This window comes from Otolemur garnettii, unplaced genomic scaffold, assembly GCF_000181295.1.
Source record: "Otolemur garnettii isolate 467f Iridium unplaced genomic scaffold, OtoGar3 scaffold00029, whole genome shotgun sequence".
Classification (NCBI taxonomy): domain Eukaryota; kingdom Metazoa; phylum Chordata; class Mammalia; order Primates; family Galagidae; genus Otolemur; species Otolemur garnettii.
The window spans coordinates 3,431,033-3,437,332 of record NW_003852424.1 but is presented as its reverse complement, the minus strand read 5'-3'; the positions used below and the strand labels follow the sequence as shown (position 1 = coordinate 3,437,332).

The window sequence follows — 6,300 nt, the reverse complement described above, 5'->3', positions numbered from 1 at the left end:
TCACAGCAACCTCTAACTCCTGGGCTCAAATGAGTCTCCTGCCTCCATCTCCCAAGTAGCTGGGATTAAAGGCACCCACCACATGCCTGGCTATTTTTTGGTTGCAGCCATCATGATTGTTTGGTGGGCCCAAGCTGGATTCGAACCTGCCAGCTCAGGTGTACATGGCTGGCGCCTTAGCCACTTGAGCCATAGGCACCGAGCCTGCTGGAGCCTTTTATAAGGAATTCTCAGGCTGGACTTCTCAAAAGCCTTTCATGAGCCCAGGTTTCATCTGTGCCATTAGATACCTGTATGCATTGGGTAACTTCCTCTTCTCTTGAGGTTCTCTGGCACATTTCCATTCCCAGACCTGTCAGCAAGTGACCTTCATCACTTACCACAGATCAGAAAAGGTTATTCCATTCCCAGACCCATCAGCAAGCAACCTTCATCACTTACCACACATCAGGAACCCAGACCCGTCAGTAAGTGACCTTCGTCACTTACCACAGATCAGGAAAGGTTACTGATGGGTATCTGGCCAGTTTTCCAAAGGGCTTTTTCATTGGCCTTATAAAGTCCACCTTAATTCCTTAACGCAATCTGGAAATGCTATTCCAGCCAAAGCTTTGGTCATGTTAGGCTTGCAACCAACCTGGCCACATGAGATTCTGACTCAGTTTCTTACAAGTATGCCTGCACAAAGTCTTTTCACTACTCTCTCCCAAAAGAGAGAGGTCAGAGGCATATAGGCCTTTAGCTCTCCTGGAGAGGCAGGAAAACCCTACCAGTCTACCAATCAGAACTTAGTGGTCCAACTACAAAAGGATATAGAAGACCCTCTAGCCTAGTGGTTCTCAACCTATGGGTTACAACCTGTTTATTAAAGGGTTGCAGCATTAGGAAGGCTAGACTCTAGTCTAACATGTACAATAGAGTCTTGAAGGTGACCTAAAACAGCCTTAAGACTACTTATCATGTGATCCACTCCCCTACCATAGGTTCTCAGGGAGGCTCGTGGGAGGTCCACATGCTCAGTAAGACTCCAAGGTGACTTCTGAACCATAGGTAGGCCTGACCCAAGGAATATAAAAAAGAACTACCAACCGTAACTCTGCCTCTGCCTACTTGGCCTGGCAATGGAGCTTCATTTGCTGTCTGTGACTAACGTAGCTTGCTTTGCTAAGCTTTCTTACTCTATAAAACCATCTTTCTCTTCTCCCATAAACCTTGTTTTGTGCTTGCCTTACTGTGGAGGTCTGGTCATTTTCTGACTAAGAACACTCCAAGAACCCAAGACCCAGGCACTTGTCTTGAAACCCAACAGAATGTCTTTTTTCTTTGTGCCAGAGGAGATAGTTCAAGGGAATTGTCTGGGCAGAGGTCACTATATCTGACAGGTTCTGACACAGAACCCAGGTGGGTGGGCAAAAGAAAAGAGAGGAGGCCTGTTTTGGAACAAGGAAAGACTTTAATAGAGGGAAATAGCAGAATAGACAGTGACCAGATATCAGGTTAGCTACCAGTTGCAAAAGGCTTATATTAGCCTTACCAGTATAGCTGGGATGGGGAAGTGAGCCCAGCGTACAGCTCAGGCCTCTTTAGTATGGATCAGGATTATGGGCGTATGTGAGTAGGGTATTTCCCAGAAACCCTGTCCTTGAAGCACTCCAAGAGTCTGGGGAGGAGAATGGCTGCTTTCTGACCTGTTTTTCTGAGGGTGATCTTGTTTTTCTCACAAGGTCATTTTAGAGATAAGATTAATCCAGGCAGAGGTCATAAGATTGTATTATCCAAAATGGGATTAATCAGAACCTTTAAACTCAGTACTTCTGTTCAGAGGGATGCTGCTGTTTTTTAGATGGGAGTCTGCCAGCCTCCTCATTTGTTGGCAAATTAATAAACTTGCCTTCTCCTCAAACCACTTGTCACCATTTTTCTGATGTGCATTCTAGGGACTAGTGCCAAGCCTTCTGTAACAGTACCTCCTCTTCTCTGGCAGAATACTCTACAGCTCAAACCTCCCTAAAGCTCAACCCTCCGGACTGGCCCCCTCATGCTGTTCTGTTACCCAAACATCATAGGGGCCAGGGAAACTTAAGTCAGATTAATAAGAGAAATATTTGTTTCCTTACTATGCACATGGGAGGAATCACAACAGTGATTACCCAGTGTCTCAATGACGGTCATCATTATGGTCATCATCATGGTCATCTCTTATAGATGCCTGTTAGAAGGGAGGGGAGAATGTGGAACATAGGTGCCAGTGTGGTTGCTAGGAAGGATGAATAGATAGGGGGAACAGATTGACTTGTAAATTAACCTGAGTGAGTGACAAGTATTTAAATGATTTAGACCTTGTGCCTTACCATTCTCAATCCTCTTTCTTACAAAGTATTGTGATAACTGGGAGAGAAAAGGAAGTTCATTTCCCCCTTTAATCTTTTGATCAGGTAAGTTCAGTTTTGAATGGCCTTTAAATCAAAGTATTCTTCATATCAACTGGTTATATTTGGGGGGTGAAACTCTTACTGGATAAAGAGGGTCCAGCCACCTGTCCCTGTCCAGCCAATAGGCAAAAATGGGGATAGGTCCACCAAACTTTATTGTCAGAAGGCCAGCGATTCTGGAGAACAGTGAGGGTAGCTTCTCCAAGACTGTTCTGTTCTTCCATTTCCAAAAGCACAGTTTTTTACATAAAAGTTAAAAACAAGAAGAGTACTAACCTTTATATTAAACAACAGTAATTAACATTTATCTTAAACAGTAGTTGCCATAACCCATGATCCATAATAAACAATAATTGATATGACCCATAGATAACATTCCAATTCAAAAGTTAATATCTTAAATCAAGCACCCTGAACTACTCAAATATATACCTTCAGGTTAAAGCTGAATTTATAAAAAAATAAGAAAGGAGAGATGAGATAAAGGTCATGTAGGACCTACATGGACAGACCAGCTGGGTCATCTTGGCCCAAGCCTGACTGACTATCTTTTTCTTACTACATGCATTCTCAAAATTTTCTTTGCTCCTTCCTATGGGACTCTACTCCCAGTATGGACCTAGAACTCACCTGCCTGCCTTGTCCCTTGAAGGAGCTAAAGAAATTTCACCCCAAAGTAAGAGTCCTTGGTATAAAGAATATTTTGAATTAAAGGCCATTCAAGGTCAAAAAACTCTGGATGAGGACTTCCCGATCTTTGCATAAACTGGACTCATCTGAACAGAGGATCAAAGGGAACAATGACTCCCTTTCCTCTTTCCTGTTACCCCAAAATATTTCAGGAATGAGAGATAGGGATATAAGAGGACCTTACCCAAATGTTCAGGTCATAAACATCTGTCTCTCAGGTTAATCTACAAGTCAGTCTATTTCTCCCCCATTCATTCATCCTCCCTGGCAACCTGTTATGCCCTATACTCTTCAATTCCTCCCTCCCCTCTAAAAAGCCTGTGTAAAGATACTGAACTCCCTTGCAAAATTGGATTATCACTCTGTGATTTTTTTTCCCTGTGGACAGAGTAAGTGAATCCTGTCTCTTAGTAATCTGCCTTAATTGTGAGATGATCTTTGAGTGAACTTTCAGTGGAAAGGTCAAATTTCCCCTGCACCCCCCAAGCCAATGAAAACCACTATGAGGACCCTCCTAGATGCTCCCACTATGGCCCCCACCTGCTGAAGACAAGACATCTCCTTGTGTGAAGAGTAAGAGACTAAGAGACCAGGCTGACACCAGATGTAGGGCCTTGAAGATCAGATGTCAAAATAAACAACTAGGCAAGGTATAACACTCAGGCCTGTAATCCTAGCACTTTGGAAGGCTGAAGGTGGGAATATCAATCTAACTAAGGAGTTTGAGGTCCCTAGAAGCTATGATGTCACTTTTTCATGCTAGGCCAGGTTATAGAGATAAAAAATAAAATAAAATAAAAATAAAATGATAAAAAGTAAAATAGGGCCCAACATGGTGGCTCATGCCTGTAATGCTAGCCCCTGGGGAGGCTGAGGTAGATGGATTGCCTGAGATCAGTAGTTCCAGACCAGCCTGAGCAAGAGCAAGACCTTGTCTCTAAAAAATAGCTGAGTGTTCTGGCAGTGTTGTCCCAGCTATTCCAGAGCCTGAGGCAAAAGAATTGCTTGAGCCCAGGAGTTTGAGGTTGCTGGGAGCTATGACACCTCTGGGCGACAAAGTGAGACTCTGTCTCAAAAAATAAATACATAAATAAATAAAGCAAAATAAAATAAAATAAAAACAACTCTTAAAGCAGAAGCTAACTAGAGGGGCTGATGGCCGTGGCAAGAACAGGCCTGAAACTGCTTGTCAGTTATCTCTGCCACCTTGCATGACCTTTGGCTAATTGCAATATAATTCATGTTATGTTTTTCTTAATTTTTCCACCCTTGAAGCCAGTTTTGAAACAACTCTATAAATACAAAACTCTAGGAATTACTACTCAAATTCTTAGTTAAAACTAACCCCTTGGACTTGGATATTCCTCCCCTCAATTGATAATGCAAAAGATCTAAAACCAGGCCTAATCCTAGCACTCTAGAGGCTGAGGCAAGTAATTAGTATAGTGGGGTATTATTATAGAAATTGGAAAATTCTCAATAAAACAAGGGCTATAATGTACATGGGAATTTAACATATGATTAAGTAGATAATTCATTTAAATTAGTGGGGAAAGGATGTACCTCTTGTTATTTACTTATTTTCTGTTACCCAAGCTAGAATGTGGTGGCATCATAGCTCACAGCAACCCCAAACTCCTGGGTTCATGAGATCCTCTTGCCTCAGTCTCCCTTATAGCTAGGACTATAGGTGCCCGCCATGATACCTGGCTAGTTTTTCTATTTTTAGTAGAGACAGGGTTTACCTCTTGCTCTGGCTGGTCTTGAACTCCAGAGCTCAAGCAATCCATCCTCTTCGACCTCCCAGAGTGCTGGGATTACAAGCCTGAGACACCACATCTGGCTTTTGTACTCACTTCTGACACCAATTGCCATTAGCCCTAACCAAAAACAAAAGAAAAATCCCATTTATAATGCATACAGAGAAACAGGGGCCCCTGAAATGCCTGGGACATATGACAGTGTCTTCCATTCCAAGAAGACATTAAATTCTGCGCTGGATCCCCCAGCTGGCCTCACTTATCTACATAGGAATTTCCTCAGTGTTAAGAACACAAATGTTCTAGTCATTTCCAAGCTATTTGTGAAATTTGAAAGAAAAACACAGTATTTAAACAGTAGGACTAGCAGCCACAGGATTTTAATAAGTAAACAAATTCCTATTGCAACAGTTGTTACTTTTCAGTCAAGGCCATGTAGTCCTCTAAAAAAAACATGAGGGGCATAACAACAAATTGAAGGAAAAATCTAAGACAAAAGAAAACTATAGGCAAATTTTTCCCCTATAAAGTATAGGGGAAATATCACCTTATGATACAATAGAAGATTATCAGGAATTTTTTTAAAAAACTAATTTGCAAGCTATTAATTCAGAATTCATAGATCAAGTTAATAATATCCAGTGTCTTTTATACAGTTTTCCAATGGGATGCTGAAGGTAATCCCAGCAATATAATGTGGTTTCTAACATACTAAACTCTTGACTGTTTTAAAATAGTTTCAGATTCAAATGGTTGTTTCAGAATGTTACAGAAGTTTCAGATTCCTAATTTTTTAATAAGTAAATGCTGTAAGCATTCAAGAGGTGTGCTTTAGTAGGATATTTATAAACATAAATGCATAACATCTGATATCTGCAAGAAGCTGAAATAAGGCCTGGCACTCTGGGTGGATTACCTGAGCTCATGGGTTCAAGACCAACCTGACCAAGAGAGAGATTCCATCTCTAAAAATAGCCAAGCATGGCAGTGCCTATAGTTCAATGGGTAGGGTGCACTGGCCACCTACACTGAGGCTGGTGGGTTTGAACCTGGCCCCAGCCAGCTAAAACAATGACAACTGCAACAACAACAACAAAAATAGCCAGGCGTTGTGGCAGATGCCTATAGTCCTGGCTACTTGGGAGGCTGAGGCAAAAGAATCTCGTAAGCCCAAAAGTTTGAGGTTGCTGTGAGCTGTGACGCTATGGCACTCTACTGAGGGAGACAAAGTGAGACTGTCTCAAAAAAAAAAAAAAAAGAAAAGAAAAGGTTAGCTGGATGTTGTTTCAGGGGCCTATAGTCCCAGCTACTTGGGCTGAGGCAAGAGGATCCCTGGAGCCCAGGAGTTTGAGGTTGCTGTGAGCTATGACCCCACGGCACTCTACCAAGGGCAACAAAATAAAACTGTCTCAATAAAA

General features: G+C 42.0%; 1 protein-coding gene across 1 annotated transcript in view; it reads right to left on the bottom strand.

Annotated features, from left to right (window-relative positions):
* Nucleotides 1–4,894, bottom strand: part of FAM169B (family with sequence similarity 169 member B) — a 78,335-nt gene extending 73,441 nt beyond the window's left edge. The window contains exon 1 of the mRNA XM_023512663.1: nucleotides 4,868–4,894. The gene's annotated coding sequence lies outside the window, so the exon portion shown is untranslated. The remainder of the gene's footprint in view (nucleotides 1–4,867) is intronic.
* Between the last annotated feature and the right edge of the window lie 1,406 nt (nucleotides 4,895–6,300).